Genomic DNA, 19,698 nt, shown 5'->3' on the forward strand with positions numbered 1-19,698 from the left:
ACAGTTCAACTCTTTTAGTTGAATGCACAGAACAGAAAGAAGTTTCACAGAATGCTTCTGTGTAGCTTTTATTTGAAGATACTCCTCTTTCCACTATAGGCCCTTTAGCGCTCCGATTGTCCACATGTAATTTGTACAGAAAGTTTGCTTCAGAACTGCTCACTAAAAAGTAAGGTTCAACTCTGTTAGTTGAATGCACAGAACAGAAAGAAGTTTCGCAGAATGCTTCTCTGTAGTTTTTATTTGAAGATATTCCTTTTTCCAATAGAGGACCCTTGGCGCTCCAATTGTTCACTTGCAGTTTCCCCAGAAGGAGTGTTTCAGAACTTCTCAATCAAAAGTAATGTTAAATTCTGTTAGTTGAATGCACAGAACAGAAAGAAGTTTCGCAGAATGCTTCTGTGTAGTTTTTATTTGAAGTTATTCCTTTTTCCACTATAGGCCCCTTAGCGCTCCGAATGTCCACTTGCACTTTCTACAGAAAGAGTGTTTCAGATGTGCACAATCCAAAGTAAGGTTCAACTCCGTTAGTTGAATGCAAAGAAGAGAAAGAAGTTTCACAGAATGCTTCTGTGTTGTTTTTATTTGAAGATATTCCTTTTTCCACTTAAGGTTCCTAAGCCCTCCAAATGTCCACTTGCAGTTTCTACAGAAAGAGTGTTTCAGAACTGCTCAATGCAAAGTAAAGTTCAACTCTTTTAGCTGAATGCACAGAAAAGAAAGAAGTTTCACAGAATGTTTCTGTGTAGCTTTTATTTGAAGATAGTCCTGTTTCCACTATAGGCCCTTTATCGCTCCGATTGTCCACTTGCAATTTCTACAGAAAGTGTGCTTCAGAACTGCTCATTAAAAAGTAAGGTTCAACTCTGTTAGTTGAATGCACAGAACAGAAAGAAGTTTCGCAGAATGCTTCTCTGTAGTTTTTATTTGAAGATATTCCTTTTTCCAATAGAGGACCCTTGGTGCTCCAATTGTTCACTTGCAGTTTCCCCAGAAGGAGTGTTTCAGAACTTCTCAATCAAAAGTAATGTTAAATCCTGTTAGTTGAATGCACAGAACAGAAAGAAGTTTCGCAGAATGCTTCTGTGTAGTTTACTTGAAGATATTCCTTTTTCCACTAAAGGCCCCTTAGCGCTCAGAATGTCCACTTGCAGCTACTGCAGAGAGAGTGTTTCAGAGCTGCTCAATTAAAAGTGAGCTTCAACTCTGTTAACCGAATGTTCAGAGCCCAAAGAAGTTTCACACAATGCTTCTGTGTAGTTTTTATTTGAAGATATTTCTTCTTCCACTATAGGCCCCTTAGTGCTCTGAATATCCACTTCCAGTTTCTACAGAGAGAGTGTTTCAGAACTGCTGAATCAAAAGTAAGCTTCAACTGTGTTAGTTGAATGCACTGAACAGAAAGAAATTTCACAGAATGCTTCTGTGTAGTTTTTATTTGAAGTTATTCCTTTTTCCACTATAGGCCCCTTAGCGCTCCGAATGTCCACTTGCACTTTCTACAGAAAGAGTGTTTCAGATGTGCACAATCCAAAGTAAGCTTCAAGTCTGCTAGTTGAAAGCGCAGAACAGAGAGAAGTTTCACAGAATACTTCTGTGTAGTTTTTATTGGAAGATATTCCTTTTTCCAATGTAGGCCCCTTAGCGATCGGAATGTCCACTTGCAGTTTCCGCAGAAGCAGTGTTTCAGAACTGCTGAATCAAAAGTAAGGCTCAACTCTGTTAGTTGAATGCAAAGAAGAGAAAGAAGTTTCACTGAATGCTTCTGTGTTGTTTTTATTTGAAGATATTCCTTTTTCAACTAAAGGATCCTAAGCCCTCCAAATGTCCACTTGCAGTTTCTACAGAAAGAGTGTTTCAGAACTGCTCAATGCAAAGTACAGTTCAACTCTTTTAGTTGAATGCACAGAACAGAAAGAAGTTTCACAGAATGCTTCTGTGTAGCTTTTATTTGAAGATACTCCTCTTTCCACTATAGGCCCTTTAGCGCTCCGATTGTCCACATGTAATTTCTACAGAAAGTTTGCTTCAGAACTGCTCACTAAAAAGTAAGGTTCAACTCTGTTAGTTGAATGCACAGAACAGAAAGAAGTTTCGCAGAATGCTTCTCTGTAGTTTTTATTTGAAGATATTCCTTTTTCCAATAGAGGACCCTTGGCGCTCCAATTGTTCACTTGCAGTTTCCCCAGAAGGAGTGTTTCAGAACTTCTCAATCAAAAGTAATGTTAAATTCTGTTAGTTGAATGCACAGAACAGAAAGAAGTTTCGCAGAATGCTTCTGTGTAGTTTTTATTTGAAGTTATTCCTTTTTCCACTATAGGCCCCTTAGCGCTCCGAATGTCCACTTGCACTTTCTACAGAAAGAGTGTTTCAGATGTGCACAATCCAAAGTAAGGTTCAACTCTGTTAGTTGAATGCAAAGAAGAGAAAGAAGTTTTACAGAATGCTTCTGTGTTGTTTTTATTTGAAGATATTCCTTTTTCCACTTAAGGATCCTAAGCCCTCCAAATGTCCACTTGCAGTTTCTACAGAAAGAGTGTTTCAGAACTGCTCAATGCAAAGTAAAGTTCAACTCTTTTAGCTGAATGCACAGAAAAGAAAGAAGTTTCACAGAATGTTTCTGTGTAGCTTTTATTTGAAGATAGTCCTGTTTCCACTATAGGCCCTTTATCGCTCCGATTGTCCACTTGCAATTTCTACAGAAAGTGTGCTTCAGAACTGCTCATTAAAAAGTAAGGTTCAACTCTGTTAGTTGAATGCACAGAACAGAAAGAAGTTTCGCAGAATGCTTCTCTGTAGTTTTTATTTGAAGATATTCCTTTTTCCAATAGAGGACCCTTGGCGCTCCAATTGTTCACTTGCAGTTTCCCCAGAAGGAGTGTTTCAGAACTTCTCAATCAAAAGTAATGTTAAATCCTGTTAGTTGAATGCACAGAACAGAAAGAAGTTTCGCAGAATGCTTCTGTGTAGTTTACTTGAAGATATTCCTTTTTCCACTAAAGGCCCCTTAGCGCTCAGAATGTCCACTTGCAGCTACTGCAGAGAGAGTGTTTCAGAGCTGCTCAATTAAAAGTGAGCTTCAACTCTGTTAACCGAATGTTCAGAGCCCAAAGAAGTTTCACACAATGCTTCTGTGTAGTTTTTATTTGAAGATATTTCTTCTTCCACTATAGGCCCCTTAGTGCTCTGAATATCCACTTCCAGTTTCTACAGAGAGAGTGTTTCAGAACTGCTGAATCAAAAGTAAGCTTCAACTGTGTTAGCTGAATGCACAGAACAGAAAGAAATTTCACAGAATGCTTCTGTGTAGTTTTTATTTGAAGTTATTCCTTTTTCCACTATAGGCCCCTTAGCGCTCCGAATGTCCACTTGCACTTTCTACAGAAAGAGTGTTTCAGATGTGCACAATCCAAAGTAAGCTTCAAGTCTGCTAGTTGAAAGCGCAGAACAGAGAGAAGTTTCACAGAATACTTCTGTGTAGTTTTTATTGGAAGATATTCCTTTTTCCAATGTAGGCCCCTTAGCGATCGGAATGTCCACTTGCAGTTTCCGCAGAAGCAGTGTTTTAGAACTGCTGAATCAAAAGTAAGGCTCAACTCTGTTAGTTGAATGCAAAGAAGAGAAAGAAGTTTCACTGAATGCTTCTGTGTTGTTTTTATTTGAAGATATTCCTTTTTCAACTAAAGGATCCTAAGCCCTCCAAATGTCCACTTGCAGTTTCTACAGAAAGAGTGTTTCAGAACTGCTCAATGCAAAGTACAGTTCAACTCTTTCAGTTGAATGCACAGAACAGAAAGAAGTTTCACAGAATGCTTCTGTGTAGCTTTTATTTGAAGATACTCCTCTTTCCACTATAGGCCCTTTAGCGCTCCGATTGTCCACATGTAATTTCTACAGAAAGTTTGCTTCAGAACTGCTCACTAAAAAGTAAGGTTCAACTCTGTTAGTTGAATGCACAGAACAGAAAGAAGTTTCGCAGAATGCTTCTCTGTAGGTTTTATTTGAAGATATTCCTTTTTCCAATAGAGGACCCTTGGCGCTCCAATTGTTCACTTGCAGTTTCCCCAGAAGGAGTGTTTCAGAACTTCTCAATCAAAAGTAATGTTAAATTCTGTTAGTTGAATGCACAGAACAGAAAGAAGTTTCGCAGAATGCTTCTGTGTAGTCTTTATTTGAAGTTATTCCTTTTTCCACTATAGGCCCCTTAGCGCTCCGAATGTCCACTTGCACTTTCTACAGAAAGAGTGTTTCAGATGTGCACAATCCAAAGTAAGGTTCAACTCTGTTAGTTGAATGCAAAGAAGAGAAAGAAGTTTCACAGAATGCTTCTGTGTTGTTTTTATTTGAAGATATTCCTTTTTCCACTTAAGGATCCTAAGCCCTCCAAATGTCCACTTGCAGTTTCTACAGAAAGAGTGTTTCAGAACTGCTCAATGCAAAGTAAAGTTCAACTCTTTTAGCTGAATGCACAGAAAAGAAAGAAGTTTCACAGAATGTTTCTGTGTAGCTTTTATTTGAAGATAGTCCTGTTTCCACTATAGGCCCTTTATCGCTCCGATTGTCCACTTGCAATTTCTACAGAAAGTGTGCTTCAGAACTGCTCATTAAAAAGTAAGGTTCAACTCTGTTAGTTGAATGCACAGAACAGAAAGAAGTTTCGCAGAATGCTTCTCTGTAGTTTTTATTTGAAGATATTCCTTTTTCCAATAGAGGACCCTTGGCGCTCCAATTGTTCACTTGCAGTTTCCCCAGAAGGAGTGTTTCAGAACTTCTCAATCAAAAGTAATGTTAAATCCTGTTAGTTGAATGCACAGAACAGAAAGAAGTTTCGCAGAATGCTTCTGTGTAGTTCTTACTTGAAGATATTCCTTTTTCCACTAAAGGCCCCTTAGCGCTCAGAATGTCCACTTGCAGCTACTGCAGAGAGAGTGTTTCAGAGCTGCTCAATTAAAAGTAAGCTTCAACTCTGTTAACCGAATGTTCAGAGCCCAAAGAAGTTTCACACAATGCTTCTGTGTAGTTTTTATTTGAAGATATTTCTTCTTCCACTATAGGCCCTTTAGTGCTCTGAATATCCACTTCCAGTTTCTACAGAGAGAGTGTTTCAGAACTGCTGAATCAAAAGTAAGCTTCAACTGTGTTAGTTGAATGCACAGAACAGAAAGAAATTTCACAGAATGCTTCTGTGTAGTTTTTATTTGAAGTTATTCCTTTTTCCACTATAGGCCCCTTAGCGCTCCGAATGTCCACTTGCACTTTCTACAGAAAGAGTGTTTCAGATGTGCACAATCCAAAGTAAGCTTCAAGTCTGCTAGTTGAAAGCGCAGAACAGAGAGAAGTTTCACAGAATACTTCTGTGTAGTTTTTATTGGAAGATATTCCTTTTTCCAATGTAGGCCCCTTAGCGATCGGAATGTCCACTTGCAGTTTCCGCAGAAGCAGTGTTTCAGAACTGGTGAATCAAAAGTAAGGCTCAACTCTGTTAGTTGAATGCAAAGAAGAGAAAGAAGTTTCACTGAATGCTTCTGTGTTGTTTTTATTTGAAGATATTCCTTTTTCAACTAAAGGATCCTAAGCCCTCCAAATGTCCACTTGCAGTTTCTACAGAAAGAGTGTTTCAGAACTGCTCAATGCAAAGTACAGTTCAACTCTTTTAGTTGAATGCACAGAACAGAAAGAAGTTTCACAGAATGCTTCTGTGTAGCTTTTATTTGAAGATACTCCTCTTTCCACTATAGGCCCTTTAGCGCTCCGATTGTCCACATGTAATTTCTACAGAAAGTTTGCTTCAGAACTGCTCACTAAAAAGTAAGGTTCAACTCTGTTAGTTGAATGCACAGAACAGAAAGAAGTTTCGCAGAATGCTTCTCTGTAGTTTTTATTTGAAGATATTCCTTTTTCCAATAGAGGACCCTTGGCACTCCAATTGTTCACTTGCAGTTTCCCCAGAAGGAGTGTTTCAGAACTTCTCAATCAAAAGTAATGTTAAATTCTGTTAGTTGAATGCACAGAACAGAAAGAAGTTTCGCAGAATGCTTCTGTGTAGTCTTTATTTGAAGTTATTCCTTTTTCCACTATAGGCCCCTTAGCGCTCCGAATGTCCACTTGCACTTTCTACAGAAAGAGTGTTTCAGATGTGCACAATCCAAAGTAAGGTTCAACTCTGTTAGTTGAATGCAAAGAAGAGAAAGAAGTTTCACAGAATGCTTCTGTGTTGTTTTTATTTGAAGATATTCCTTTTTCCACTTAAGGATCCTAAGCCCTCCAAATGTCCACTTGCAGTTTCTACAGAAAGAGTGTTTCAGAACTGCTCAATGCAAAGCACAGTTCAACTCTTTTAGTTGAATGCACAGAACAGAAAGAAGTTTCACAGAATGCTTCTGTGTAGCTTTTATTTGAAGATACTCCTCTTTCCACTATAGGCCCTTTAGCGCTCCGATTGTCCACATGTAATTTCTACAGAAAGTTTGCTTCAGAACTGCTCACTAAAAAGTAAGGTTCAACTCTGTTAGTTGAATGCACAGAACAGAAAGAAGTTTCGCAGAATGCTTCTCTGTAGTTTTTATTTGAAGATATTCCTTTTTCCAATAGAGGACCCCTGGCGCTCCAATTGTTCACTTGCAGTTTCCCCAGAAGGAGTGTTTCAGAACTTCTCAATCAAAAGAAATGTTAAATTCTGTTAGTTGAATGCACAGAACAGGAAGAAGTTTCGCAGAATGCTTCTGTGTAGTCTTTATTTGAAGTTATTCCTTTTTCCACTAAAGGCCCCTTAGCGCTCCGACTGTCCACTTGCACTTTCTACAGAAAGAGTGTTTCAGATGTGCACAATCCAAAGTAAGGTTCAACTCTGTTAGTTGAATGCAAAGAAGAGAAAGAAGTTTCACAGAATGCTTCTGTGTTGTTTTTATTTGAAGATATTCCTTTTTCCACTTAAGGATCCTAAGCCCTCCAAATGTCCACTTGCAGTTTCTACAGAAAGAGTGTTTCAGAACTGCTCAATGCAAAGTAAAGTTCAACTCTTTTAGCTGAATGCACAGAAAAGAAAGAAGTTTCACAGAATGTTTCTGTGTAGCTTTTATTTGAAGATAGTCCTGTTTCCACTATAGGCCCTTTATCGCTCCGATTGTCCACTTGCAATTTCTACAGAAAGTGTGCTTCAGAACTGCTCATTAAAAAGTAAGGTTCAACTCTGTTAGTTGAATGCACAGAACAGAAAGAAGTTTCGCAGAATGCTTCTCTGTAGTTTTTATTTGAAGATATTCCTTTTTCCAATAGAGGACCCTTGGCGCTCCAATTGTTCACTTGCAGTTTCCCCAGAAGGAGTGTTTCAGAACTTCTCAATCAAAAGTAATGTTAAATCCTGTTAGTTGAATGCACAGAACAGAAAGAAGTTTCGCAGAATGCTTCTGTGTAGTTCTTACTTGAAGATATTCCTTTTTCCACTAAAGGCCCCTTAGCGCTCAGAATGTCCACTTGCAGCTACTGCAGAGAGAGTGTTTCAGAGCTGCTCAATTAAAAGTGAGCTTCAACTCTGTTAACCGAATGTTCAGAGCCCAAAGAAGTTTCACACAATGCTTCTGTGTAGTTTTTATTTGAAGATATTTCTTCTTCCACTATAGGCCCCTTAGTGCTCTGAATATCCACTTCCAGTTTCTACAGAGAGAGTGTTTCAGAACTGCTGAATCAAAAGTAAGCTTCAACTGTGTTAGTTGAATGCACTGAACAGAAAGAAATTTCACAGAATGCTTCTGTGTAGTTTTTATTTGAAGTTATTCCTTTTTCCACTATAGGCCCCTTAGCGCTCCGAATGTCCACTTGCACTTTCTACAGAAAGAGTGTTTCAGATGTGCACAATCCAAAGTAAGCTTCAAGTCTGCTAGTTGAAAGCGCAGAACAGAGAGAAGTTTCACAGAATACTTCTGTGTAGTTTTTATTGGAAGATATTCCTTTTTCCAATGTAGGCCTCTTAGCGATCGGAATGTCCACTTGCAGTTTCCGCAGAAGCAGTGTTTCAGAACTGCTGAATCAAAAGTAAGGCTCAACTCTGTTAGTTGAATGCAAAGAAGAGAAAGAAGTTTCACTGAATGCTTCTGTGTTGTTTTTATTTGAAGATATTCCTTTTTCAACTAAAGGATCCTAAGCCCTCCAAATGTCCACTTGCAGTTTCTACAGAAAGAGTGTTTCAGAACTGCTCAATGCAAAGTACAGTTCAACTCTTTTAGTTGAATGCACAGAACAGAAAGAAGTTTCACAGAATGCTTCTGTGTAGCTTTTATTTGAAGATACTCCTCTTTCCACTATAGGCCCTTTAGCGCTCCGATTGTCCACATGTAATTTCTACAGAAAGTTTGCTTCAGAACTGCTCACTAAAAAGTAAGGTTCAACTCTGTTAGTTGAATGCACAGAACAGAAAGAAGTTTCGCAGAATGCTTCTCTGTAGGTTTTATTTGAAGATATTCCTTTTTCCAATAGAGGACCCTTGGCGCTCCAATTGTTCACTTGCAGTTTCCCCAGAAGGAGTGTTTCAGAACTTCTCAATCAAAAGTAATGTTAAATTCTGTTAGTTGAATGCACAGAACAGAAAGAAGTTTCGCAGAATGCTTCTGTGTAGTTTTTATTTGAAGTTATTCCTTTTTCCACTATAGGCCCCTTAGCGCTCCGAATGTCCACTTGCACTTTCTACAGAAAGAGTGTTTCAGATGTGCACAATCCAAAGTAAGGTTCAACTCTGTTAGTTGAATGCAAAGAAGAGAAAGAAGTTTCACAGAATGCTTCTGTGTTGTTTTTATTTGAAGATATTCCTTTTTCCACTTAAGGATCCTAAGCCCTCCAAATGTCCACTTGCAGTTTCTACAGAAAGAGTGTTTCAGAACTGCTCAATGCAAAGTAAAGTTCAACTCTTTTAGCTGAATGCACAGAAAAGAAAGAAGTTTCACAGAATGTTTCTGTGTAGCTTTTATTTGAAGATAGTCCTGTTTCCACTATAGGCCCTTTATCGCTCCGATTGTCCACTTGCAATTTCTACAGAAAGTGTGCTTCAGAACTGCTCATTAAAAAGTAAGGTTCAACTCTGTTAGTTGAATGCACAGAACAGAAAGAAGTTTCGCAGAATGCTTCTCTGTAGTTTTTATTTGAAGATATTCCTTTTTCCAATAGAGGACCCTTGGCGCTCCAATTGTTCACTTGCAGTTTCCCCAGAAGGAGTGTTTCAGAACTTCTCAATCAAAAGTAATGTTAAATCCTGTTAGTTGAATGCACAGAACAGAAAGAAGTTTCGCAGAATGCTTCTGTGTAGTTTACTTGAAGATATTCCTTTTTCCACTAAAGGCCCCTTAGCGCTCAGAATGTCCACTTGCAGCTACTGCAGAGAGAGTGTTTCAGAGCTGCTCAATTAAAAGTGAGCTTCAACTCTGTTAACCGAATGTTCAGAGCCCAAAGAAGTTTCACACAATGCTTCTGTGTAGTTTTTATTTGAAGATATTTCTTCTTCCACTATAGGCCCCTTAGTGCTCTGAATATCCACTTCCAGTTTCTACAGAGAGAGTGTTTCAGAACTGCTGAATCAAAAGTAAGCTTCAACTGTGTTAGTTGAATGCACTGAACAGAAAGAAATTTCACAGAATGCTTCTGTGTAGTTTTTATTTGAAGTTATTCCTTTTTCCACTATAGGCCCCTTAGCGCTCCGAATGTCCACTTGCACTTTCTACAGAAAGAGTGTTTCAGATGTGCACAATCCAAAGTAAGCTTCAAGTCTGCTAGTTGAAAGCGCAGAACAGAGAGAAGTTTCACAGAATACTTCTGTGTAGTTTTTATTGGAAGATATTCCTTTTTCCAATGTAGGCCCCTTAGCGATCGGAATGTCCACTTGCAGTTTCCGCAGAAGCAGTGTTTCAGAACTGCTGAATCAAAAGTAAGGCTCAACTCTGTTAGTTGAATGCAAAGAAGAGAAAGAAGTTTCACTGAATGCTTCTGTGTTGTTTTTATTTGAAGATATTCCTTTTTCAACTAAAGGATCCTAAGCCCTCCAAATGTCCACTTGCAGTTTCTACAGAAAGAGTGTTTCAGAACTGCTCAATGCAAAGTACAGTTCAACTCTTTTAGTTGAATGCACAGAACAGAAAGAAGTTTCACAGAATGCTTCTGTGTAGCTTTTATTTGAAGATACTCCTCTTTCCACTATAGGCCCTTTAGCGCTCCGATTGTCCACATGTAATTTCTACAGAAAGTTTGCTTCAGAACTGCTCACTAAAAAGTAAGGTTCAACTCTGTTAGTTGAATGCACAGAACAGAAAGAAGTTTCGCAGAATGCTTCTCTGTAGGTTTTATTTGAAGATATTCCTTTTTCCAATAGAGGACCCTTGGCGCTCCAATTGTTCACTTGCAGTTTCCCCAGAAGGAGTGTTTCAGAACTTCTCAATCAAAAGTAATGTTAAATTCTGTTAGTTGAATGCACAGAACAGAAAGAAGTTTCGCAGAATGCTTCTGTGTAGTTTTTATTTGAAGTTATTCCTTTTTCCACTATAGGCCCCTTAGCGCTCCGAATGTCCACTTGCACTTTCTACAGAAAGAGTGTTTCAGATGTGCACAATCCAAAGTAAGGTTCAACTCTGTTAGTTGAATGCAAAGAAGAGAAAGAAGTTTCACAGAATGCTTCTGTGTTGTTTTTATTTGAAGATATTCCTTTTTCCACTTAAGGATCCTAAGCCCTCCAAATGTCCACTTGCAGTTTCTACAGAAAGAGTGTTTCAGAACTGCTCAATGCAAAGTAAAGTTCAACTCTTTTAGCTGAATGCACAGAAAAGAAAGAAGTTTCACAGAATGTTTCTGTGTAGCTTTTATTTGAAGATAGTCCTGTTTCCACTATAGGCCCTTTATCGCTCCGATTGTCCACTTGCAATTTCTACAGAAAGTGTGCTTCAGAACTGCTCATTAAAAAGTAAGGTTCAACTCTGTTAGTTGAATGCACAGAACAGAAAGAAGTTTCGCAGAATGCTTCTCTGTAGTTTTTATTTGAAGATATTCCTTTTTCCAATAGAGGACCCTTGGCGCTCCAATTGTTCACTTGCAGTTTCCCCAGAAGGAGTGTTTCAGAACTTCTCAATCAAAAGTAATGTTAAATCCTGTTAGTTGAATGCACAGAACAGAAAGAAGTTTCGCAGAATGCTTCTGTGTAGTTCTTACTTGAAGATATTCCTTTTTCCACTAAAGGCCCCTTAGCGCTCAGAATGTCCACTTGCAGCTACTGCAGAGAGAGTGTTTCAGAGCTGCTCAATTAAAAGTGAGCTTCAACTCTGTTAACCGAATGTTCAGAGCCCAAAGAAGTTTCACACAATGCTTCTGTGTAGTTTTTATTTGAAGATATTTCTTCTTCCACTATAGGCCCCTTAGTGCTCTGAATATCCACTTCCAGTTTCTACAGAGAGAGTGTTTCAGAACTGCTGAATCAAAAGTAAGCTTCAACTGTGTTAGCTGAATGCACAGAACAGAAAGAAATTTCACAGAATGCTTCTGTGTAGTTTTTATTTGAAGTTATTCCTTTTTCCACTATAGGCCCCTTAGCGCTCCGAATGTCCACTTGCACTTTCTACAGAAAGAGTGTTTCAGATGTGCACAATCCAAAGTAAGCTTCAAGTCTGCTAGTTGAAAGCGCAGAACAGAGAGAAGTTTCACAGAATACTTCTGTGTAGTTTTTATTGGAAGATATTCCTTTTTCCAATGTAGGCCCCTTAGCGATCGGAATGTCCACTTGCAGTTTCCGCAGAAGCAGTGTTTTAGAACTGCTGAATCAAAAGTAAGGCTCAACTCTGTTAGTTGAATGCAAAGAAGAGAAAGAAGTTTCACTGAATGCTTCTGTGTTGTTTTTATTTGAAGATATTCCTTTTTCAACTAAAGGATCCTAAGCCCTCCAAATGTCCACTTGCAGTTTCTACAGAAAGAGTGTTTCAGAACTGCTCAATGCAAAGTAAAGTTCAACTCTTTTAGCTGAATGCACAGAAAAGAAAGAAGTTTCACAGAATGTTTCTGTGTAGCTTTTATTTGAAGATAGTCCTGTTTCCACTATAGGCCCTTTATCGCTCCGATTGTCCACTTGCAATTTCTACAGAAAGTGTGCTTCAGAACTGCTCATTAAAAAGTAAGGTTCAACTCTGTTAGTTGAATGCACAGAACAGAAAGAAGTTTCGCAGAATGCTTCTCTGTAGTTTTTATTTGAAGATATTCCTTTTTCCAATAGAGGACCCTTGGCGCTCCAATTGTTCACTTGCAGTTTCCCCAGAAGGAGTGTTTCAGAACTTCTCAATCAAAAGTAATGTTAAATCCTGTTAGTTGAATGCACAGAACAGAAAGAAGTTTCGCAGAATGCTTCTGTGTAGTTCTTACTTGAAGATATTCCTTTTTCCACTAAAGGCCCCTTAGCGCTCAGAATGTCCACTTGCAGCTACTGCAGAGAGAGTGTTTCAGAGCTGCTCAATTAAAAGTGAGCTTCAACTCTGTTAACCGAATGTTCAGAGCCCAAAGAAGTTTCACACAATGCTTCTGTGTAGTTTTTATTTGAAGATATTTCTTCTTCCACTATAGGCCCCTTAGTGCTCTGAATATCCACTTCCAGTTTCTACAGAGAGAGTGTTTCAGAACTGCTGAATCAAAAGTAAGCTTCAACTGTGTTAGCTGAATGCACAGAACAGAAAGAAATTTCACAGAATGCTTCTGTGTAGTTTTTATTTGAAGTTATTCCTTTTTCCACTATAGGCCCCTTAGCGCTCCGAATGTCCACTTGCACTTTCTACAGAAAGAGTGTTTCAGATGTGCACAATCCAAAGTAAGCTTCAAGTCTGCTAGTTGAAAGCGCAGAACAGAGAGAAGTTTCACAGAATACTTCTGTGTAGTTTTTATTGGAAGATATTCCTTTTTCCAATGTAGGCCCCTTAGCGATCGGAATGTCCACTTGCAGTTTCCGCAGAAGCAGTGTTTCAGAACTGGTGAATCAAAAGTAAGGCTCAACTCTGTTAGTTGAATGCAAAGAAGAGAAAGAAGTTTCACTGAATGCTTCTGTGTTGTTTTTATTTGAAGATATTCCTTTTTCAACTAAAGGATCCTAAGCCCTCCAAATGTCCACTTGCAGTTTCTACAGAAAGAGTGTTTCAGAACTGCTCAATGCAAAGTACAGTTCAACTCTTTCAGTTGAATGCACAGAACAGAAAGAAGTTTCACAGAATGCTTCTGTGTAGCTTTTATTTGAAGATACTCCTCTTTCCACTATAGGCCCTTTAGCGCTCCGATTGTCCACATGTAATTTCTACAGAAAGTTTGCTTCAGAACTGCTCACTAAAAAGTAAGGTTCAACTCTGTTAGTTGAATGCACAGAACAGAAAGAAGTTTCGCAGAATGCTTCTCTGTAGTTTTTATTTGAAGATATTCCTTTTTCCAATAGAGGACCCTTGGCGCTCCAATTGTTCACTTGCAGTTTCCCCAGAAGGAGTGTTTCAGAACTTCTCAATCAAAAGTAATGTTAAATTCTGTTAGTTGAATGCACAGAACAGAAAGAAGTTTCGCAGAATGCTTCTGTGTAGTCTTTATTTGAAGTTATTCCTTTTTCCACTATAGGCCCCTTAGCGCTCCGAATGTCCACTTGCACTTTCTACAGAAAGAGTGTTTCAGATGTGCACAATCCAAAGTAAGGTTCAACTCTGTTAGTTGAATGCAAAGAAGAGAAAGAAGTTTCACAGAATGCTTCTGTGTTGTTTTTATTTGAAGATATTCCTTTTTCCACTTAAGGATCCTAAGCCCTCCAAATGTCCACTTGCAGTTTCTACAGAAAGAGTGTTTCAGAACTGCTCAATGCAAAGTAAAGTTCAACTCTTTTAGCTGAATGCACAGAAAAGAAAGAAGTTTCACAGAATGTTTCTGTGTAGCTTTTATTTGAAGATAGTCCTGTTTCCACTATAGGCCCTTTATCGCTCCGATTGTCCACTTGCAATTTCTACAGAAAGTGTGCTTCAGAACTGCTCATTAAAAAGTAAGGTTCAACTCTGTTAGTTGAATGCACAGAACAGAAAGAAGTTTCGCAGAATGCTTCTCTGTAGTTTTTATTTGAAGATATTCCTTTTTCCAATAGAGGACCCTTGGCGCTCCAATTGTTCACTTGCAGTTTCCCCAGAAGGAGTGTTTCAGAACTTCTCAATCAAAAGTAATGTTAAATCCTGTTAGTTGAATGCACAGAACAGAAAGAAGTTTCGCAGAATGCTTCTGTGTAGTTCTTACTTGAAGATATTCCTTTTTCCACTAAAGGCCCCTTAGCGCTCAGAATGTCCACTTGCAGCTACTGCAGAGAGAGTGTTTCAGAGCTGCTCAATTAAAAGTGAGCTTCAACTCTGTTAACCGAATGTTCAGAGCCCAAAGAAGTTTCACACAATGCTTCTGTGTAGTTTTTATTTGAAGATATTTCTTCTTCCACTATAGGCCCCTTAGTGCTCTGAATATCCACTTCCAGTTTCTACAGAGAGAGTGTTTCAGAACTGCTGAATCAAAAGTAAGCTTCAACTGTGTTAGTTGAATGCACAGAACAGAAAGAAATTTCACAGAATGCTTCTGTGTAGTTTTTATTTGAAGTTATTCCTTTTTCCACTATAGGCCCCTTAGCGCTCCGAATGTCCACTTGCACTTTCTACAGAAAGAGTGTTTCAGATGTGCACAATCCAAAGTAAGCTTCAAGTCTGCTAGTTGAAAGCGCAGAACAGAGAGAAGTTTCACAGAATACTTCTGTGTAGTTTTTATTGGAAGATATTCCTTTTTCCAATGTAGGCCCCTTAGCGATCGGAATGTCCACTTGCAGTTTCCGCAGAAGCAGTGTTTCAGAACTGGTGAATCAAAAGTAAGGCTCAACTCTGTTAGTTGAATGCAAAGAAGAGAAAGAAGTTTCACTGAATGCTTCTGTGTTGTTTTTATTTGAAGATATTCCTTTTTCAACTAAAGGATCCTAAGCCCTCCAAATGTCCACTTGCAGTTTCTACAGAAAGAGTGTTTCAGAACTGCTCAATGCAAAGTACAGTTCAACTCTTTTAGTTGAATGCACAGAACAGAAAGAAGTTTCACAGAATGCTTCTGTGTAGCTTTTATTTGAAGATACTCCTCTTTCCACTATAGGCCCTTTAGCGCTCCGATTGTCCACATGTAATTTCTACAGAAAGTTTGCTTCAGAACTGCTCACTAAAAAGTAAGGTTCAACTCAGTTGAATGCACAGAACAGAAAGAAGTTTCGCAGAATGCTTCTCTGTAGTTTTTATTTGAAGATATTCCTTTTTCCAACAGAGGACCCTTGGCGCTCCAATTGTTCACTTGCAGTTTCCCCAGAAGGAGTGTTTCAGAACTTCTCAATCAAAAGAAATGTTAAATTCTGTTAGTTGAATGCACAGAACAGGAAGAAGTTTCGCAGAATGCTTCTGTGTAGTCTTTATTTGAAGTTATTCCTTTTTCCACTATAGGCCCCTTAGCGCTCCGAATGTCCACTTGCACTTTCTACAGAAAGAGTGTTTCAGATGTGCACAATCCAAAGTAAGGTTCAACTCTGTTAGTTGAATGCAAAGAAGAGAAAGAAGTTTCACAGAATGCTTCTGTGTTGTTTTTATTTGAAGATATTCCTTTTTCCACTTAAGGATCCTAAGCCCTCCAAATGTCCACTTGCAGTTTCTACAGAAAGAGTGTTTCAGAACTGCTCAATGCAAAGTAAAGTTCAACTCTTTTAGCTGAATGCACAGAAAAGAAAGAAGTTTCACAGAATGTTTCTGTGTAGCTTTTATTTGAAGATAGTCCTGTTTCCACTATAGGCCCTTTATCGCTCCGATTGTCCACTTGCAATTTCTACAGAAAGTGTGCTTCAGAACTGCTCATTAAAAAGTAAGGTTCAACTCTGTTAGTTGAATGCACAGAACAGAAAGAAGTTTCGCAGAATGCTTCTCTGTAGTTTTTATTTGAAGATATTCCTTTTTCCAATAGAGGACCCTTGGCGCTCCAATTGTTCACTTGCAGTTTCCCCAGAAGGAGTGTTTCAGAACTTCTCAATCAAAAGTAATGTTAAATCCTGTTAGTTGAATGCACAGAACAGAAAGAAGTTTCGCAGAATGCTTCTGTGTAGTTCTTACTTGAAGATATTCCTTTTTCCACTAAAGGCCCCTTAGCGCTCAGAATGTCCACTTGCAGCTACTGCAGAGAGAGTGTTTCAGAGCTGCTCAATTAAAAGTGAGCTTCAACTCTGTTAACCGAATGTTCAGAGCCCAAAGAAGTTTCACACAATGCTTCTGTGTAGTTTTTATTTGAAGATATTTCTTCTTCCACTATAGGCCCCTTAGTGCTCTGAATATCCACTTCCAGTTTCTACAGAGAGAGTGTTTCAGAACTGCTGAATCAAAAGTAAGCTTCAACTGTGTTAGTTGAATGCACAGAACAGAAAGAAATTTCACAGAATGCTTCTGTGTAGTTTTTATTTGAAGTTATTCCTTTTTCCACTATAGGCCCCTTAGCGCTCCGAATGTCCACTTGCACTTTCTACAGAAAGAGTGTTTCAGATGTGCACAATCCAAAGTAAGCTTCAAGTCTGCTAGTTGAAAGCGCAGAACAGAGAGAAGTTTCACAGAATACTTCTGTGTAGTTTTTATTGGAAGATATTCCTTTTTCCAATGTAGGCCCCTTAGCGATCGGAATGTCCACTTGCAGTTTCCGCAGAAGCAGTGTTTCAGAACTGCTGAATCAAAAGTAAGGCTCAACTCTGTTAGTTGAATGCAAAGAAGAGAAAGAAGTTTCCCTGAATGCTTCTGTGTTGTTTTTATTTGAAGATATTCCTTTTTCAACTAAAGGATCCTAAGCCCTCCAAATGTCCACTTGCAGTTTCTACAGAAAGAGTGTTTCAGAACTGCTCAATGCAAAGTACAGTTCAACTCTTTTAGTTGAATGCACAGAACAGAAAGAAGTTTCACAGAATGCTTCTGTGTAGCTTTTATTTGAAGATACTCCTCTTTCCACTATAGGCCCTTTAGCGCTCCGATTGTCCACATGTAATTTCTACAGAAAGTTTGCTTCAGAACTGCTCACTAAAAAGTAAGGTTCAACTCTGTTAGTTGAATGCACAGAACAGAAAGAAGTTTCGCAGAATGCTTCTCTGTAGTTTTTATTTGAAGATATTCCTTTTTCCAATAGAGGACCCTTGGCGCTCCAATTGTTCACTTGCAGTTTCCCCAGAAGGAGTGTTTCAGAACTTCTCAATCAAAAGAAATGTTAAATTCTGTTAGTTGAATGCACAGAACAGGAAGAAGTTTCGCAGAATGCTTCTGTGTAGTCTTTATTTGAAGTTATTCCTTTTTCCACTAAAGGCCCCTTAGCGCTCCGACTGTCCACTTGCACTTTCTACAGAAAGAGTGTTTCAGATGTGCACAATCCAAAGTAAGGTTCAACTCTGTTAGTTGAATGCAAAGAAGAGAAAGAAGTTTCACAGAATGCTTCTGTGTTGTTTTTATTTGAAGATATTCCTTTTTCCACTTAAGGATCCTAAGCCCTCCAAATGTCCACTTGCAGTTTCTACAGAAAGAGTGTTTCAGAACTGCTCAATGCAAAGTAAAGTTCAACTCTTTTAGCTGAATGCACAGAAAAGAAAGAAGTTTCACAGAATGTTTCTGTGTAGCTTTTATTTGAAGATAGTCCTGTTTCCACTATAGGCCCTTTATCGCTCCGATTGTCCACTTGCAATTTCTACAGAAAGTGTGCTTCAGAACTGCTCATTAAAAAGTAAGGTTCAACTCTGTTAGTTGAATGCACAGAACAGAAAGAAGTTTCGCAGAATGCTTCTCTGTAGTTTTTATTTGAAGATATTCCTTTTTCCAATAGAGGACCCTTGGCGCTCCAATTGTTCACTTGCAGTTTCCCCAGAAGGAGTGTTTCAGAACTTCTCAATCAAAAGTAATGTTAAATCCTGTTAGTTGAATGCACAGAACAGAAAGAAGTTTCGCAGAATGCTTCTGTGTAGTTCTTACTTGAAGATATTCCTTTTTCCACTAAAGGCCCCTTAGCGCTCAGAATGTCCACTTGCAGCTACTGCAGAGAGAGTGTTTCAGAGCTGCTCAATTAAAAGTAAGCTTCAACTCTGTTAACCGAATGTTCAGAGCCCAAAGAAGTTTCACACAATGCTTCTGTGTAGTTTTTATTTGAAGATATTTCTTCTTCCACTATAGGCCCTTTAGTGCTCTGAATATCCACTTCCAGTTTCTACAGAGAGAGTGTTTCAGAACTGCTGAATCAAAAGTAAGCTTCAACTGTGTTAGTTGAATGCACAGAACAGAAAGAAATTTCACAGAATGCTTCTGTGTAGTTTTTATTTGAAGTTATTCCTTTTTCCACTATAGGCCCCTTAGCGCTCCGAATGTCCACTTGCACTTTCTACAGAAAGAGTGTTTCAGATGTGCACAATCCAAAGTAAGCTTCAAGTCTGCTAGTTGAAAGCGCAGAACAGAGAGAAGTTTCACAGAATACTTCTGTGTAGTTTTTATTGGAAGATATTCCTTTTTCCAATGTAGGCCCCTTAGCGATCGGAATGTCCACTTGCAGTTTCCGCAGAAGCAGTGTTTCAGAACTGGTGAATCAAAAGTAAGGCTCAACTCTGTTAGTTGAATGCAAAGAAGAGAAAGAAGTTTCACTGAATGCTTCTGTGTTGTTTTTATTTGAAGATATTCCTTTTTCAACTAAAGGATCCTAAGCCCTCCAAATGTCCACTTGCAGTTTCTACAGAAAGAGTGTTTCAGAACTGCTCAATGCAAAGTACAGTTCAACTCTTTTAGTTGAATGCACAGAACAGAAAGAAGTTTCACAGAATGCTTCTGTGTAGCTTTTATTTGAAGATACTCCTCTTTCCACTATAGGCCCTTTAGCGCTCCGATTGTCCACATGTAATTTCTACAGAAAGTTTGCTTCAGAACTGCTCACTAAAAAGTAAGGTTCAACTCTGTTAGTTGAATGCACAGAACAGAAAGAAGTTTCGCAGAATGCTTCTCTGTAGTTTTTATTTGAAGATATTCCTTTTTCCAATAGAGGACCCTTGGCGCTCCAATTGTTCACTTGCAGTTTCCCCAGAAGGAGTGTTTCAGAACTTCTCAATCAAAAGTAATGTTAAATTCTGTTAGTTGAATGCACAGAACAGAAAGAAGTTTCGCAGAATGCTTCTGTGTAGTCTTTATTTGAAGTTATTCCTTTTTCCACTATAGGCCCCTTAGCGCTCCGAATGTCCACTTGCACTTTCTACAGAAAGAGTGTTTCAGATGTGCACAATCCAAAGTAAGGTTCAACTCTGTTAGTTGAATGCAAAGAAGAGAAAGAAGTTTCACAGAATGCTTCTGTGTTGTTTTTATTTGAAGATATTCCTTTTTCCACTTAAGGATCCTAAGCCCTCCAAATGTCCACTTGCAGTTTCTACAGAAAGAGTGTTTCAGAACTGCTCAATGCAAAGTAAAGTTCAACTCTTTTAGCTGAATGCACAGAAAAGAAAGAAGTTTCACAGAATGTTTCTGTGTAGCTTTTATTTGAAGATAGTCCTGTTTCCACTATAGGCCCTTTATCGCTCCGATTGTCCACTTGCAATTTCTACAGAAAGTGTGCTTCAGAACTGCTCATTAAAAAGTAAGGTTCAACTCTGTTAGTTGAATGCACAGAACAGAAAGAAGT

Source organism: Symphalangus syndactylus, chromosome 14 (assembly GCF_028878055.3).
Source record: "Symphalangus syndactylus isolate Jambi chromosome 14, NHGRI_mSymSyn1-v2.1_pri, whole genome shotgun sequence".
NCBI lineage: Eukaryota > Metazoa > Chordata > Mammalia > Primates > Hylobatidae > Symphalangus > Symphalangus syndactylus.